General features: G+C 46.9%; 1 protein-coding gene across 3 annotated transcripts in view; it reads right to left on the minus strand.

Annotated features, from left to right (window-relative positions):
* LOC132868456 (sterile alpha motif domain-containing protein 9-like) overlaps positions 1–18536 on the minus strand; it is a 50199-nt gene that overhangs the window by 22952 nt on the left and 8711 nt on the right. The window lies entirely within an intron of this gene.

Genomic DNA, 18536 nt, shown 5'->3' on the forward strand with positions numbered 1-18536 from the left:
TTGAACATATTTTGGGCTGGAAAACGTCAGCAGTATCTGGCAACATTGTTCAAGAGTATAAACAAAGTTATCAGTTCCGTGTTCACAAGAAGAGTGTTTGTAGTTTGTATGTACGAACAGAAGTGTTCCTAATAAAGTGGGCACTAAGTTGAAGTTGATCTGAAGTGTCATGCCGACCGAGGCTGTTTTTTTTTTTTTTCCGACCGAGGCTGTTGTGTTTCCCGCTTGTGGTCTTGTCACTCGTCACTTCCGGAAGGGGCAGCGCTGAAGTAAGTAGCTTGACTATGTAGCTCGATAGGGTATACATGCACTAAGTAGCTCAGCAAAAATCGTATAATCTAGGTCGTGTAGCTCGGTTACGAGAAATCAAGTTCGGTTCAATTTCAGCCTAGCTAAGGTGTTTCCATGCCATTTAGAACTTCGATTTCAGTCGAGCAACGGCAGAAATTCGATTTTCTCTATGTGCATGCAAACGCACTGAGAGATAGAAGTACAAGTGTGGACTTCCGGCTTAGCGAAATATGGCGCAAGACGCGCCTGGAGGAGCTCCTGCAGACTTCATTTGTTTGTCATAAATTGGCACTATTTACACCACTTCTACCACCCAAGTTTGCACTAATCATCTTTTGACTTGGTTACCTTGCGCTTTTTTTCTCACGAAAATGCCTCCAAAGCTTAGCAAACCAGGAAATAACTCTCAGTGTCCTATTGCTAATGCTACCTCCCCGCTCCACGTGGATTCTGCAGCCCCGGCAGGCACTAGCTGCATGCCGCCCCCTACTGCGGACATCACCGCACTCAAAACGGAATTTCTTTCCGCTCTTCATGATGATGTTGCAGCTATATTTAAGACAGAGCTTCAAGCAGCTTTGAGAGAGAACCTCATATCTATAAAATCCAAACTGCTTGCTCTAAAAACTGAACTGTCCAGCAATATTTCTGCCATGTAATCAGATGTCACGGGACTCAAAGTCACGGTTACTGAGATGGAGCAGTCTCTCTCTACCTGTTCGGACGACATCGTTACTCTTCAGAGCAAAGTTGAGCATTTGTCCAAAGAATGGGTGAAGCTGGAAAACAAGTGTGAAGATCTGGAGTCCAGAGCTTGCCGTCAAAACCTACGGATTGTTGGCATCCCGGAGGATGACCCCAACTCCATATCCGGTGCCGGTGTGTCTAGACTGCTGATGGAGGCTTTCAAACTTGACAAGGAGCCACTCGTGGATAGAGTCCACTGGTCCCTTATGCCAAAACCCAAGCCTGGTGACCGTCCCCGCGCTATAGTGGCGAAGCTTCACTACTACACTGACTGCTCCGATATCCTCAGGAAAGCGAGAGAGCTGCAGCGGATAAAAATCCGCAATATGACCATCTCCATCTTCCCGGATCACACCACCAAGATGGCACGGGCGCATGCCGCGTTCAACGATGTCTGTCGTCAGCTATGTGAAATAGAGGGAGTCAGATTTGGTCTGCTGCATCCTGCCCGGTTGCGCATAACCCACAGAGGCGTACAACGGGATTTCACGTTACCAGAAGAGGCCAAGTCATTCATCAAGACAATAACCAACTAAAGAGACTGCACCGTACTTTTCTATGGCGATAACTCCAGCCAGTCATTCAGGTTCGACCTAAATCCATTGGTGAGTGAGTAAATTCAGCACATATGACCTTATGTTGTAATCTCCTCTGGGACATTGACTGTCTATGAGAACAGAACTGATGATAACTGTAGACCTAACAACATTTCTCTTGAGCGTGTTGCTCTCGCTTAAATAAATGCCATGTAGCTTCTTGTCCCTGATTATACGATTGTCAATGTCTTAAGGTCATATCGGTCATTTTTACCTATTTTATTTAACTATTAGTATTTCCTCATGGTTTTTTACAATTTTATCTTGTTTTTTTTAATCTTTTTTTTTTATTAAAACCATTTTTTTTTATGCTAATGACCTCACAAACTCCTGATTTGATTTTTAATGAAACTGACTACTTTTAGTCTTGAATTTGATTTACTTATTTTCAATTTAACTTCTTTTATTATTGTTCCATAGGTCATGATATTCTTGATTTTATTTCATACTTTTTTCCTCCTTAACAGTTACTATAACAGTTCAGATTGTTGATTATGTGTACCTTGCATTTTATATTTAAAGTTTATTTCTCTGCAAGTGCTTATCTGTTAAACGTAGCTAAACAGTTGAAAGCACCTCTCTTCGAGGATGGCTCCCTTTGGAGTCTGCACATTGTTCTTATCGTTTGGGGATGGGAACATTTGATGTGCGGGTGGGAGGGTGGATGGGTGGTATGGGTTGTTGGTTTTCAGGTTATGTCTCTATGTCTTTGTTTTGTTTCTTTTTCCTTTCCGTTACCCCGATGTTGTGGGTGAGACGCTACTTCCTTTTCTCAAGTGACACTGTAGATGATCAATACTAAGTCACACAATTTTGATAACGGTTCAAGTATTAGATTCTTGAGCTGGAATGTTAAAGGTATGAGTTCAATTAAGGTGGTGTTTACATTAGACCGTATCCGTCTTGTTTTCGTCGGGGATGCACTGTCCGTGCACATTAAAACGCCGGGAAACGACTCCACAGGTGGAACAACTTGAATCCGCCAGGGCCCATGTATTCAACCCAGTTTGTATCTGATCCGGTGCTGTGTAAACATTGAGGAACGAGGAAACGCTGTGCTGAGCTCTAGCTGACGTCGTCATTGGACAACATCACTGTGACATCCACCTTCCTGATTCGCTGGCGTTGGGATCACACACACAGCGGCTCAGTCCCGAATCACTGCTCGTGCGCTTCACTTGTGCGCTCTGTGAGCTGCGCAGGGCCAGAGTGCGAACCCTCCAGAGGGCACTCGCTGTTCAGGGCAGAGTGATTTGGAGCGCAGGAGTAAGCGCTGAGCCGCACTGAGGTTTATTTACACATTTCAACTTATTTACCTCCTTCAGGCGCTTAAACTCAGTGAGAACATGAACATCACAGCCAGGTGTGTTTATCTGCTGGAGAAGGTGTTCGCTTGCCATCCTTCCACTTGCAAGTGGTGAGTGACTTGCGCATGCCCGATATGCACTGGGATCATGTGACGTGCCGTCTAATTAGTCATGTGATTAGCGTATCCGTGTATTGGCGTTGCTGTGTGCACGCGAATCGTGTATTGGCGTTGCTGTGTGCACGCGAATCATTTTAAAAACGTTAATCTGATGATCCGCTGATACGGTCTAATGTAAACACCACCTAAGAGATCAAAGATATTTTCACATCTAAAATGGTTAAACACTGACATAGCTTTCCTTCAGGAAACTCATTTGCGCAATAGAGATCAAATCAGACTCAGGTGTCCATGGGTGGGTGATATTTTTCATTCAACTTTTGATTCCAAAGCTAGAGGGGTGGCAATTTTGGTCAATAAAAAAAAAAAAAAAAAGAGTTCATTTCTCTGCTTTCAAGACCATAATTGACAAAAATGGAAGACACTTAATTATTGTAGGCACTCTATACCACAACCCTGTATTGTTGGTGAATGTATATGCACCAAATTTTGATGACCCAAAATTTACAGATAGGAAGATTACTGAATAGACTTTCTTAAACACTCACCTTTTGATATTGGGTGGTGATTTGAATTGTATTATTGATCCTTCATTAGACTGCTCAAACCCCCATACTTTGTCACAATCCTCTATGTCCAAATCAGTTTCTGATTTTATGTCCAAGAGTGGGTTTGTCGACCCCTGGAGGTTCTATAACCCACAAGTTAAGGAATTTTCTTTTTTTTTTTCACACGTACATCAATCGTATTCTCGCACTGATTATTTTTTTTGTTGACAGTTCTCTTGTCTCCAAAGTGACTTCCTCTGTGTTAGGACTGGGACTGTTTTGGCCTCTAGAGGCCGCTGTTATTTCCTTTTCTTGTCATGTTTCTTTTGGCCTCTAGAGGCCGCCACTGTTTGTGTTTTATGTTTGTTGTTTTCCATATGTCTTGTGCCCCGCCTAGTCCTCATTAGTGTCACCTGTGTCCTATTTTAGTTTGTGTATTTATACCCCTGAGTTCAGTCCTCTTGTCACGGAGTCTTTGTGCTGTTATGTTTAGCTCCAGTTACCTCTGTTCTGTGTTCCTTGCCTTTGTCTTTTTGGTTTTGCACTTTGCTTTTCTTTTTGGACTTTGTATTTACTGTTTTTTGGATCTTCTGAGCGTTGGTATTTTGCCTTTTCTTTTCTAGTTTTTTGGCTTTTGTATTTGACTTTGACCTTTTGGATATTCTATTTTTCCCTTCATCTTCTGAGCGTTTTTTGGATTATATTTTTTTTTTTGGACTGTAAATATTGTAAATAAACTTTTTGATACTTTTCTACTTCCGCCTCACGCCTCTGCACTTGAGTCATCCCCCTGGTGGCCTAGTGGGGGTTTGCTGGATTATCACACCTGCGAACCAGGTTCGAATCCCAGCAAAACCCCAACAGAAAGACTCCGTCATGACTGACTCAGCAGATGCTGCTTCAACTGTCTACCCTGCCAACCTTCAGGGAATTATGGCAGCTTTGACACGCTTCGGAGCGACTATGGACACTCATGGACGAACGCTCACAAGCCAACGTGAGGCCCTTGCTCGCCACGAGGTACTGCTTCAGCAAATTGGGAAAACCCTGGCACAGCTGACACCTCTGCCTGCATCTCCTCATCCTGATCCAGCTCCTGTTCCTACTCCAATGCCTCCCACCACACTGTCTCCTTCGCGAACCCAGCCTTCCTGCACCACAGAGGTATGACGGCAAGCACGGTGAGTGCCAGGAGTTCCTTACCCAGTGCCAACTCACCTTTGAGCTCCAGCCTACCACCTACACTACGGATCGCCGCAAGATCGCCTTTGTGATAACCTTGTTAGCTGGTAAGGCACGAGCTTGGGCAACAGCTATCTGGCAGAGACGGGGACCCGAGTGCTCTGATTTTGAACTGTTTACTGAAGAGATGCTTCGGGTCTTCGACCAGGCGGACATCAGTAGCGACGCAGCCAGAAAGCTCATGTACATCCGGCAAGGAGGAAGCGTCGCAGACTACGCCATATCGTTCCGGACGCTCGCAGCAGTCAGCGGATGGAATGAGGCTGCCCTGGTTTCAGCCTTTCACCATGGTTTGTCTGACCCCATCAAGGACGGCCTGGCCTCTATTGGATGCCCAAGTAACCTCGAAACTCTGATCTCACATGCTACTCGTCTGGACAACAGGATGAGAGAACGCTGCCAAGTCCTGAGCCTCCCCGGCCTCACTGCCTCAACATGGAGCCCGTCTACCTCCTCCAGTGACTGTCCAGAGCCCATGCAAGTTGGCCGTACTCGTTTCTCCGTAGCCGAGAGGGAGCGCAGAAGGAGGGACAAGTGCTGCATCTACTGTGGCAAGCCTGGTCACTTCCGAGCATCATGTCCTGAGCTCTTGGGAAAAGGACTGCCCCGTCCAGCCGAGGGAGGGTTGTGACGGGGCCTACCCTCTCTCCCGGACTCCCCGGCCAAGGAATCTACATCCTGGTCTCCATCTCCTGGGGTGAGTCCGTCCACTCTTGTCAAGCCTTGTTAGACTCCGGGGTGGCTGGAAACTTTATGGATGTTCACTTCGCCCAAAGTATCAATGTCCCGACTGCACCTCTTGAAGTCCCACTGTCTGTGTCTGCCCTGGATGGCCAAGCCTTAGGTGACGGAAGAGTCACCCAAGTAACTTCTCCAGTCTTCCTCCAGTCTCAAGGTCACAAGGAAGAAATATCCCTGCACCTGATTCCTTCACCAGAGTTCCCAGTGATTCTAGGCCTTCCTTGGCTTACCCGCCACAACCCTTGCATAGACTGGGTAACAAGCCAGGTTGTGGAATGGGGCCCTGCGTGCCATGCCTCTTGTCTGCTCTCTAGCTCTCCTGTGTCTCCTGCCGAGCCCCCTGATCTCACCGAGCTATCTCAAGTTCCCACAGAGTACTGGGATTTGAAGGAGGTATTCAGCAAAAGCAGGGCCGCCGTTCTTCCTCCGCACCGGGCCTACGACTGTGCCATCGACTTGCTCCATGGGACTACCCCTCCTCGTGGCAGACTGTTTTCCCTCTCTCAGCCAGAACGCAAGGCCATGGAGGAATACCTCAAAGACGCCCTGGTCTCTGGGTTCATTCAACCCTCCACCTCACCTGCTGGTGCCGGCTTCTTCTTTGTCGGCAAGAAGGATGGGGGGCTCCGACCATGTATTGACTACAGGGACCTGAACAAGATCACTGTGCGCAACCGATATCCCCTTCCGCTGATGTCCACAGCATTCGACCTGCTCCAAGGCACCACCGTCTTCACTAAGTTGGACCTATGGAACGCATACCACCTCATCCGTATCCGACAGGGAGACGAGTGGAAGACTGCTTTTAACACCCCGTCTGGGCACTACGAATACCAGGTGATGCCCTTCGGACTCACCAACGCACCAGCTGTTTTTCAGGCCCTAATCAACGACGTCTTGAGGGACATGATTAACCTGTATGTTTTTGTCTACCTCGACGACATCCTTATCTTTTCCAAGACCATGCAGGAGCACCGCCACCATGTCCGCCAGGTTCTCCAGAGGCTGCTACAGAACAATCTGTTCGCCAAGGCCCAGAAATGCGAATTTCATGTTCCCGAGGTCTCCTTTCTGGGTTTTATTGTACGGACAGGCCAACTCCAAATGGACCCAGCCAAGACCCTGGCCGTCCGGGACTGGCCCACTCCCAAGTCCGTCAAAGAGGTTCAGCGATTCTTAGGATTTGCTAACTTCTACCGCAAGTTTATCAGGAACTTTAGTTCTGTAGCAGCACCCATGTTGGACCTCACCAAAGGGACAGGTGGATCTTATGTCTGGTCTCCTCAGGCGGAAAAGGCGTTCAAAGACCTCAAGCACCGCTTCTGCACGGCACCCATTCTGGTCCTCCCAGACACCTCCCAACCATTCATCGTGGAGGTGGATGCCTCGGACAGTGGTGTCGGCGCGGTGCTCTCTCAACGTTTGGAAGGAAAGCTGCACCCCTGCGCTTACTTCTCCCACCACCTGAGTCCTGCGGAGTCCCGGTACGATGTGGGGGATCGAGAACTGCTAGCGGTCAAACTGGCCCTTGAGGAGTGGAGGCACTGGCTTTAGGGAGCGCAACATCCATTCCTGGTTTGGACTGACCACAAGAACCTGGAGTACCTCTAGCAAGCCAAGAGACTGAACCCACGACAGGCTAGGTGGGCCCTATTTTTCAGTCGGTTTGACTTCACCCTCTTGTACCGCCCCGGCTCCAAGAACACCAAACCTGACGCACTGTCCAGGCTGTTCTCTGCCACTAACAGGGAGAGTGAAGTCGGGCCTATTATCCCTGTGTCCCGGATTGTGGCCCCTGTCCGCTGGGGTATTGAGGAGGCCATCCGACGAGCCCAACGCCAGGACCCCGGTCCTGGGACGGGGCCACCGGGCCTCTTGTACGTCCCACATCAAGCCCGGGCCAAGGTTCTCCAGTGGGGTCACTCTTCCCCTCTCACTGCCCACCCGGGAGCTCGGAGGACCCTGGACTTCCTGAAAAGATGCTTCTGGTGGCCTAACATGGAGAAGGAAGTAAGGTCATTTGTCCTGTCCTGTGAGGTCTGCACCAGAACCAAGAACCCGCAACAGCGTCCCCAGGGTCTCCTGCATCCTCTGACCATTCCCCGGCGTCCCTGGTCCCACGTGGCAGTCGACTTCATCACGGGTCTCCCTGAGTCTCAAGGTAACACTGTCATTTTGGTTATAGTCGACAGATTCTCGAAGGCCTGCCGCTTCATACCACTGTGCAAACTCCCTTCTGCTCTTGAAACAGCCAAACTTATTTTTAATCATGTCTTCCGAGTCTTTGGTCTCCCACAGGACATCGTCTCAGACCGAGGGCCCCAGTTCTCCTCCCGAGTGTGGCACGGGTTCTGCAAGGTCATCGGAGCCACTGCCAGCCTCTCCTCTGGGTTTCACCCACAGTCCAATGGCCAGACGGAGAGGCTCAACCAGGACCTGGAAACCACCCTGCGAGGCCTGGCTATGGATAACCCGACATCGTGGAGCACCTGGCTGCCATGGGCAGAGTACGCCCACAACACCCTGCAGTCATTGGCCACCAAGCTGTCACCATTCCAGTGCCCATTCGGGTTCCAGCCACCTCTGTTCCCGGACCAGGAGGAGGACGTGGGGGTGCCCTCGGTCAACCAATATGTGAGACGGTGTCGCAAGACCTGGAGCAAGGTCAGGAAGACCCTCATCCAGACCTCCAGAACCAACCAGACTCAGGCCAACCGCCATAGAAGACCTGCCCACGCTTTCCGCCTTGGGCAGCGGGTTTGGCTGTCCACTAAGGACCTTCCGCTGTGGGTGGAGAACCGCAAGCTTGCTCCTCGCTACATTGGCCCCTTCAAGGTGGTGCGCAGGGTGAACCCTGTCGCCTACCGGCTCCAGTTGCCCCGGACTCTGAGGATCAACCCCACATTCCATGTTTCCCTGTTGCGGCCCATACTGACGTCCACGTATGCCCCTGCCCCTAGGAACCCCCCACCCCCCCGCATCTTCCAGGGTCAGACTGTGTTCACCGTGCATCGCCTGCTTGACTCCCGCCGGGTCCGCGGCGGGCTTCAATATCTAGTGGACTGGGAGGGCTATGGTCCTGAGGAGCGCTGCTGGGTTCCCGCTCGGGACGTCTTAGATAAAGAACTGTGTCGGGACTTCCATTCGGCCCATCCGGATCGCCCTGGGTACGTCAGGAGACGCTCCTAGAGGGGGGGGGTCCTGTTAGGACTGGGACTGTTTTGGCCTCTAGAGGCCGCTGTTATTTCCTTTTCTTGTCATGTTTGTTTTGGCCTCTAGAGGCTGCCACTGTTTCTGTGTTTTATGTTTGTTGTTTTCCATGTGTCTTGTGCCCCGCCTAGTCCTCATTAGTGTCACCTGTGTCCTATTTTAGTTTGTGTATTTATACCCCTGAGTTCAGTCCTCTTGTCACGGAGTCTTTGTGCTGTTATGTTTAGCTCCAGTTACCTCTGTTCCGTGTTCCTTGCCTTTGTCTTTTTGGTTTTGCACTTTGCTTTTCTTTTTGGACTTTGTATTTACTGTTTTTTGGATCTTCTGAGCGTTGGTATTTTGCCTTTTCTTTTCTAGTTTTTTGGCTTTTGTATTTGACTTTGACCTTTTGGATATTCTATTTTTCCCTTCATCTTCTGAGCGTTTTTTGTATTATATTTTTTTTGGACTGTAAATATTGTAAATAAACTTTTTGATACTTTTCTACTTCCGCCTCACGCCTCTGCACTTGAGTCATCCCCCTGGTGGCCTAGTGGGGGTTTGCTGGATTATCACACCAGCGAACCAGGTTCGAATCCCAGCAAAACCCCAACACTCTGAGTATCACTCAATTGTTATTTCAGATCATGCCCCCCTAACTTTAAATATAAAATTTGTGGATCAACCCTGTTTTTCATCACCCTGGAGGTTTAACCCACTGCTGTTATCTGACGATGCATTTAATGTTTTTATATCTTCTACAATAGATGATTTCATTGCTTTAAATAAAAGCGACTCTACCAGTTTTTTGTTATTATGGGAATCACTCAAAGCATATTTACGTGGGCAAATTATGTCTTATTCGGCATATTCCAACAAAATCCGAAAGGCAAAATTACAAGACCTTACATCTAAAATTTTGGATACAGACCGACTAAATTCACTTAACCCATCCCCAAGCCTGCTGAAGCGATGGCTCGACTTGCAGTCAGAACTGGACCTTCTAACAACAGCAGATGCAGAACGCCTTCTACTTCGTTCACGTAGTAACTATTATGAACATGGTGATAAATCAAGCAGATTATTGGCACATCAGCTGAAAAGATGGGCTGCATCTCGATTGATTCCCAAAATTAGAGATTCCACTGGCTCACTCACTTCTGACCCAACTACCATTAATACAATCTTTAAATCCTATTACTCTTCCCTTTATGAATCCGAATCTCCATTTGAAGTGACAGAAACTACCTCTTTTTTTTGAAAATCTCAATGTCCCTACTGTTGGCCCAGACATTGCTAATGGGCTTGACGCTCTTCTTACTTTGCAAGAAATCGCTGCTGCCATTAAAGCCATGCAAAGCTACAAAGCCCCCGGTCCTGATGGGTTCGGTGTTGAATTCTGTAAAAAATTTATGGATAAACTTGCCCCTCTTCTCATCTCGATGTTCAATGAGTCCCTTGGACATGGTTCACTGCCTCCGACCTTAACTCAGGCGTCCATAACTCTTCTTTTAAAGAAGGGCAAGGACCCTGAATCATGTACTTCTTACAGAACTTTGTCCTTATTGAATGCTGATGTAAAAATATTGGCTAAAGCTTTAGCAACTCGTCTTGAGAAGATTCTTTCTGCCATTATATCAGAAGAACAAAATGGTTTTATGAAAGGACACCAGCTCTTTTATAATGTTCGCACACTTTTGAATGTGATTTTCTCCAAAACTACTTCTCCAGTCCCTGAAGTTGTTCTCAATCGATGCAGAGAAAGCATTCGATCGTGTCGAGTGGAATTATCTTTTCGTTGCACTTCAAAAATTTGGTTTTGGTAACAGATTTATATCATGGATTCGACTTCTCCTCACCTCCCCCCCAGGCTAGCATTCACACTAATGACACCCGTTCTAGCTATTTTATGCTATCGCGTGGCACTCGACAGAGATGTCCCCTTTCCCCTTTACTTTTTGCAATAGCCATTGAACCACTGTCTATAGAGATCTTGCATGTGACGTCACAGCCGATCCAGATTGTGACAGACGCCATCGTGTCGGTCAAACGCCATATTCCGCCTTCTACTTCTGCTTTTACTTCTACCTTTTCTTCTGGAAAACCCTACTATATACAATTCTACTACAACGGCTGTGGCTACAAGCTCTCTCTACCTGTGCACGGTTTTTATGTTTTTTTGTGTGTATTTTTGCGTGTTGTTCGTCTGTACCGGACTTCAATATCCACTACAACCGTATGGACTTACTGGACATTGGTTTCCAGCAGAAAATGACGGTTTGTAGCGATTTCCATTGCATGCACAACATTCCGGACGAGAAAAAAAAAAACATTCCGGACGAGAAAAAAAAACAAAAAACATTCCTCCGTGGATTGTTATCGGAAGCAAAGCGAAGGAGGCAGCGCCGGGACCCGAAGCAAAAGCGAGGCTACAGGCAGAGCCGGCCTGTTGACTAAGCTCAGAAAACAGCTACTCAAACCTCCACTGCCAAGCCTCTACCTCTCCAACGCCAGATCCATGTAAACAACACGGACGATTTGGAATTACCTTATTCTATAATCGGCTGGTCAGTGCTATACTCAATACTTAAGTGACTTACCCATCCAGTGAGGATCATTTTCTTGCTTACAAGATGCCACATCTGAGTCGCTGACAAATCCTGAATTTCTGTAAAGAAAACTGTCCAGAGATTTATAAGCACGCAGTGCTTCACCACTGAACAGCGAGGGAAAGTTGATGAGGTAATCATACACGTCCGGGTATTCCGCTGGCAGTTCAAAATCCGGGCGTGAAAACTCCGTCCGGTAAGCCATAAGGGTCACAAATCTGTAGATCGTTTATTTTAGACATGTATCTAGTTATCTGTTCATTAGAAAAATGAGCCGTGTAGTCTGTCGGTTGAAATTGATCCATTCTGTACACGAGTGCAGCAGTATTCAGCGGTGTTTTTGACCGACACGATGGCGGTTGTGTACTTTCCGGTCACATGACTGCAAGATCTCTATTGCTTTAAAATCTCTTCCTCTTTTTCACGAAGTCTCTCGGGCCAGTATTGAACTCAAATTGTCACTTTACGTAGATGACCTGCTTCTATATGTTTCAGACCCAATGACCAGTATTGCTCCAATTTGATCTCTGCTTAAGAGTTTTGGCTCCTTCTCCAGCTATAAATTCAATCTTCTCAAGAGTGAATGTTTTCCCATAAATTCTTCCGCTTCATTACTTAAACAAGCTGACATTCCTTTTAAACTTAGCTTGTCGGGGTTTAAGTATCTAAGGATCAATGTGACCCGTACTATATCATCTCTTTATATGGTTAATTTCTCCCCACTGGTGAATCAGGTTAAGGCAGATTTAGAGAGGTGGAACTCTTTACCATTGCCATTAATAGGGCGAATTAATGCAGTGAAAATAACCGTGTTGCCTAAATTTCTTTTTTTTATTTCAATGTATTCCTTTGTTTTTGCCTAAATTTTTTTAAAATCACGAGACCAAGTTGTTACCACATCTCTGTGGCGTGGGAAATCACCCAGGGTGAGGTATTCACTATTGCAAAAGTTTAAAATTCAGTGGTGGTCTTGCAGTACCCAATTTTCTGCTGCACTATTGGTCAGCACATATTCACAAACTGACCTACTGGCTACGATCCCTGGGATTATGGTGTAGGTTGGAGGCTCAGTCATTCTCCTCATCTTCTCCAATGGCTCTACTCTCCTCCTCATTACCAGTGAATCCTTCCAATTTTACTAGTAACCCTGTGATGCTTTCCACCCTTAAGGTTTGGTTTCAATTTAGGTGCCATTTTAAATGTGTCCCCATCCACCCTCACACCCATAACCGAAAATCATCTGTTTTCCCCTTCACTTTTTGATACCACTTTCAAGATTTAGCAGAGTCGTGGCATTAAGCGCTTCAGGGATCGCTCTATAAAGATGGTGTTTTTTCCACTTTTTCAGATCTGTCCTCTGATTTTAATTTGCCTGCTTCCCACTTGTTCTGCTATTTCCAAGTCAGACATTGCACCTCTGCTCTGTTTCCATGCTACCCTTCCCTTCCTGCTAACCAACCATGGGATGATCATCTAACTTTGAAACCTAGTCAGAAATCTATCATATCTAAGATATACACACAACTAATGGTATTCAATGACTATTTGGTTGTTAAGGCTCGAATTTCTTGGGAACAGGAGCTTGGTCTGAATTTCACAGATCAGTTATGGGACCAAGCCGTCCATACCACACGTTCAAGCACACCTAGTGCTAGGCTAGAACTTATACAAGTCAAAGTGCTGCACAGAGCCCACTTACCAAAATCTCAATTATCTGAAATCTATCCAAACATTATAGATCAATGTGACAAATGCCATGCCTCTACCTGTAATTTAAGCGATATGTTTTTTTTTCATGCCCCAGGTTACAGAAATTTTGGAGTGACTATTCCACGATCATGTCAAAGGTCTTGGGGGGAAAAAAAATACTGTGGGCCCCTTTGTTGCAATATTTGGGCTCTCTGTTGATTCTCCTCATATCAACCCTTCACAGTCAGATGTGTTAGCCTTTACATCGCTTTTAGCAAGACGCTGCATTTTACTTTCTTGGAAATCTCCTAAACCCCCATCTATCTCCCTCTGGCTTACTATGTCCTTTCTTAATCTGGAAAAGATAAGACTCTCAGTAAAAGGTAGCTCTGCTAAGTTTTTTCACAAATGGAAAGCCTTCATAGAATATTTTAACTCCTTACAATCTTTCGTCTCAGACTGACCCCCCCCAATCCCCACCTTTTTTTTTTTTTTTTTTAAAGTTTTTGTTTTTGTTTGTTTGATTCTTGTATTGTAACTTACAGTATTGTACCTTACTCAATGGTAGATATTTCTATATTTCCTACTATATTGCTGTCTATCTACTATTTTGCATATTATATTATCTAGGTGTTACTTATTGTATTTGCTGTCACTTTCACTTATATTTTATTTACTGTATTGTACTTCATTTATTTTACTTTTGTTAAGAGAGACACTGTTCAAGGTTGTTGTTTGCCTCCCTCTGTAGAGGGCCCCAGGGTTGTTTTCTGTGTTAAAAGAACAAGAAAAACTACTGGAAGTATATATATGCTCATTTTTCTGTAACTATTGCTGTATCCTCAAAAAAGATTAATAAAGTGTTTAATTTTTATTTATATATATATATATATATATATATATATATATATATATATATATAAAATTTATTTATATAACGTGTATATATATTTTATATAACTTATATATGTTTTATTTATATATTGTATATTATTTTAGATATATATATCACACACACACTGGTGCTTGAAAGTTAGTGAACCCTTTAGAATTTTCTATATTTCTGCATAAATATGACCTAAAACATCAGATTTTCACACAAGTCCTAAAAGCAGATAAAGAGAACCCAGTTAAACAAATGAGGCAAAAATATTATACTTGGTCATTTATTTATTGAGGAAAATGATCCAATATTACATATCTGTGAGTGGCAAGAGTATGTGAACCTTTGTTTTCAGTATCTGGGGTGATCCAATTGTGTGCAGCAATAACTGCAATTAAACGTTTCCAGTAACTGTTGATCAGTCCTGCACACCGGCTTGGAGGAATTTTAGCCCGTTCCTCCGTACAGAACAGCTTCAACTCTGGGATGTTGGTGGGTTTCCTCACATGAACTCCTCGCTTCAGGTCCTTCCACAACATTTCCATTGGATTAAGGTCAGGACTTTGACTGGACCATTCCAAAACATTAACTTTATTCTTCTGTAACCATTCTTTGGTAGAACGACTGGTGTGCTTAGATTAGATTAGATAAAACTTTATTGATCCCTTTGGGAGGGTTCCCTCAGGGAAATTAAGATTCCAGCAGCATCATTACAGATAAACAGAGAAAAGAAATAGAGAGAAACTTCTAGATAAATTAAAATAAATTAAGTATTTACATATACAAATATAAAAGAATAATATACGGGGAAGAGAGGAAGGGGGGAGGGGGGAGAAATGGGGTTAGGGTAAGTGTGTGTGTCTGGGGGGAGGGGGGAGCACGAAAGATATTGCACTTTATATTGCACATTATATTGCACATTGTCCGGTATTGCTTATTGTTAGGCTAGGCTACTTCTCCTTCCTGTCCTCTGTCCTCCTGTTACCCCTCCTCCCCCCCAGAGAGGAGTTGTACAGTCTGATGGCGTGAGGGACAAAGGAGTTTTTGAGTCTGTTCGTCCTGCACTTGGGAAGGAGCATTCTGTCACTGAACAGGCTCCTCTGGTTGCTGATGACGGTGTGCAGAGGGTGACTGGCATCGTCCATGATGTTCAATAGTTTGTCCATAGACCTCTTCTCTGCCACCGTCACCAGAAAGTCCAGCTTCATGCCGACCACAGAGCCGGCCCGCCTGATCAGTTTGTCCAGCCTGGATGTGTCCTTCTTGGATGTGCTGCCCCCCCAGCACACCACGGTGTAAAACAGGACACTGGTGACCACATACTGATAGAACATCCACAGGAGTTTCCTGCAGATGTTAAAGGACCACAGCCTCCTAAGGAAGTATTGAGGTTTTTCACCTGACGTCACAGGGTCACGTGACGCCCCGGTGTCCGCCATTTTGAAGGTCAAGCTAGCTAATGTCAACAACATCATGGCTGGTATGTTACTGTAGCAATGTTTACGTTCAGTCATTTGGATGACTGTTAAAACCTTTCAGTCTCAAGTTTTTCCTTTACTGTATTTACTAGTTTACTGTAATTATGATCCGGCAGCTATTGACACCGGATCCAGTGTAAATAGCTGCCGGAGCGCGCTCCGGCTTGCTCCCCCTCAAATTAAGCAGCGTGCTCCGGCTTGCTCCCGGAGTGCTCTGGCCGAGGTTCCGGAGCGCACTCCGGCTTGCTCCTGGAGTGCTCCGGCCAAGGTTCCGGCGCGCGCTCCGGCTTGCTCCCCCTCAAATTAAGCAGCGCGCTCTGGCTTGCTCCCTGAGTGCTCCGGCCGAGGCTCCGGAGCGCGCTCCGGCTTGCTCCCGGAGTGCTCCGGCCAAGGTTCCGGCGCGCGCTCCGGCTTGCTCCCCCTCAAATTAAGCAGCGCGCTCTGGCTTGCTCCCTGAGTGCTCCGGCCGAGGCTCCGGAGCGCGCTCCGGCTTGCTCCCGGAGTGCTCCGGCCGAGGTTCCGGAGCGCGCTCCGGCTTGCTCCCCCTCAAATTAAGCAGCGCGCTCCGGCTTGCTCCCGGAGTGCTCCGGCCAAGGTTCCGGAGCGCGCTCCGGCTTGTTCCCAGAGTGCTCCGGCAGCTATTTACACTGAATCCGGTGTAAATAGCAGCCGGATCATAATTACAGTAAACTAGTAAATACAGTAAAGGAAAAACTTGAGACTGAAAGGTTTTAACAGTCATCCAAATGACTGAATGTAAACATTGCTACAGTAACATACCAGCTATGATGTTGTTGACATTAGCTAGTGCTAACAGCTAGTTGCTAGTACACTGCTACAACACAGACACCGACCCTAATAATACAGTTCTTGGTCATTGCCTGGTAACAGCAAATTTATAACGGGCCATGTCTCAACAGACTAAGAAGTTATTTCAATGACATTTAATAACATTTTGTTTATCCTGAGGACCGAAAGTAAATGAAAATGTGAACAAACCTTAGCTGTAATAAGATGGCGACCACCGGCTCCAGGGACGACCCACTGATGTAGGCATGTTACCCAGCCTGACACAAAATATTTGTAGGTATCCAAACTCTTATATGCTTTCAGATCAATACCTGTGTATGGCGATGGGTTTTTAAACGACATAGGTATACAGATCACGTGGGCCGAAGTCAGGTAAAGACGAGGGCTTCGTGTACTTCCGTACGTCAGTGAACAATCCTGGTGGAAGCAGGTAAACGTTGTTCTCTAAGCCTGCTAACCTCAATTTTTGCAAATACCTCTCCCTCTGCTCGCCCTGTAAATGCCCTACGTCGCTGGATAGTGAAGGTGTTTTCTGCATCTCGCTCCTTTTTCTTTTATGTTTTTCGTCTGTCGCCTTCCTCACATTCAAACTGATTCGAGCCGTGACGTCCAAAATGGCAGCCTCACATGACTTGGTCACGTGGGTGAAAAACCTCAATAGCCTGCTCTGTCCCTTCCTGTATAAGTGCTTGGTGTTGCAAGTCCAGTCCAGCTTGCTGTCCAGCCACAGCCTGAGGTATTTGTAGGAATCCACAGCCTCCACCTCGACTCCCTCGATCAGAACTGGTCGTGACCTTGGTCTGGACCTCCCAAAGTCAATGACCAGCTCCTTGGTCTTCGAGGTGTTGAGCTGCAGATGGTTCCTGTTGCACCATACAGCAAAGTCCCTCACCAGGCTCCTATACTCCTCCTCTCTGTCGTCACTGATGCACTCAATGATGGCTGTGTCATCGGCAAATTTCTGAATATGACACAGCTCCGAGTTGTAGCAGAAGTCCGCGGTGTACAGGGTGAAGAGAAGAGGGGCCAGCACCATGCCCTGGGGTGCTCCAGTGCTGCTAATTACAGTATCAGACGTGATGTCCTTCAGCCTGACGTACTGCGGCCTGTCAGTGAGGTAGCTGGAGATCCAGGTGACCAGGCAGGGGTCCACTCGCATCCTGTTCAGTTTGTCCTGAAGCAGTAGGGGCTGGATGGTGTTGAAGGCACTCGAGAAGTCCAAGAAGAGGATCCTCACTGTGCCATTTCCCTTATCCAGATGCGAGTGGGCTCGGTGTAGCAGGTAGAGGATGGCGTCTTCCATACCAACACCTGCCCGGTACGCAAACTGCAGACAGTCCTGGGCATGTTGTACCTGGGGTCTGAGGAGGCTGAGGAAGAGCTGCTCCAACGTCTTCATCAGATGTGAAGTGAGCGCCACCGGTCGGAAGTCGTTCAGCTCACTGGGCCGATTCTTTTTGGGAACTGGAACGATACATGATGTCTTCCAGAGGGTTGGCACTCTCCCCAGCTGCAGGCTGAGGTTGAGGCTGAGTGGTTCACCCAGTTCAGCAGTGCAGGTCTTCAGTAGTCGTGGACACACCTCGTCCGGGCCTGCTGCTTTCCTGGAGTGAAGCTTCCTCAGTTGACTTCTGACCTGGTCTGCAGTAATGCATAGAGGAGTCTGTGTTGAGGTGGGGGAGGAGGGGGCTGCTGTGATGACTGGGGGGGAGGTGTGTTGAGGGAAGAAGGAGAGATGGCTGCAGTGAGGGAGACGGTGGGGGGGACGTGGGCTGGTTGAACCAATTTGAAGAAGTCATTCAACTCGTTCGCCCTCTCCACTGTCCCCTCAACAACTCTGGTCTTTGTATTGTGGCCTGTGATGGTTTTCACACCTTCCCAGACCTCCCTCATGCTGTTCTCCTTCAGCTTCTGCTCCACCTTTCTCCTGTAGCTGTCCTTAGCTTCCCTCATGCAGCGTTTCACCTCCTGCTGTGCTGCTTTCATCACCTCCCTATCCCTGTTCCTGAAGGCGGCCTTCTTCCTGTTGAGGACAGCTTTGACTTCCTGTGTTACCCATGGCTTGTTATTAGGGTAACACTGTACAGTCTTAGTGGGGGAGACCACGTCTGCACAGAAGTTGAGGTAATCTGTCAGACAGTGTGTCAGCCCCTCTATGTCCTCCCAGTGTGGGCTAAGCAGCACATCCCAGTCTGTGATGTCATCGCAGTCTCTGAGGGCATCTTCCGTTTCAGGGAACCACCTCCTGATGGAGCTAGTTGTTGCAGGCTGCCTTTGAACCGGGGGG

The sequence above is a fragment of the Neoarius graeffei genome, chromosome 20, assembly GCF_027579695.1.
Source record: "Neoarius graeffei isolate fNeoGra1 chromosome 20, fNeoGra1.pri, whole genome shotgun sequence".
In the NCBI taxonomy this organism is placed as follows: domain Eukaryota; kingdom Metazoa; phylum Chordata; class Actinopteri; order Siluriformes; family Ariidae; genus Neoarius; species Neoarius graeffei.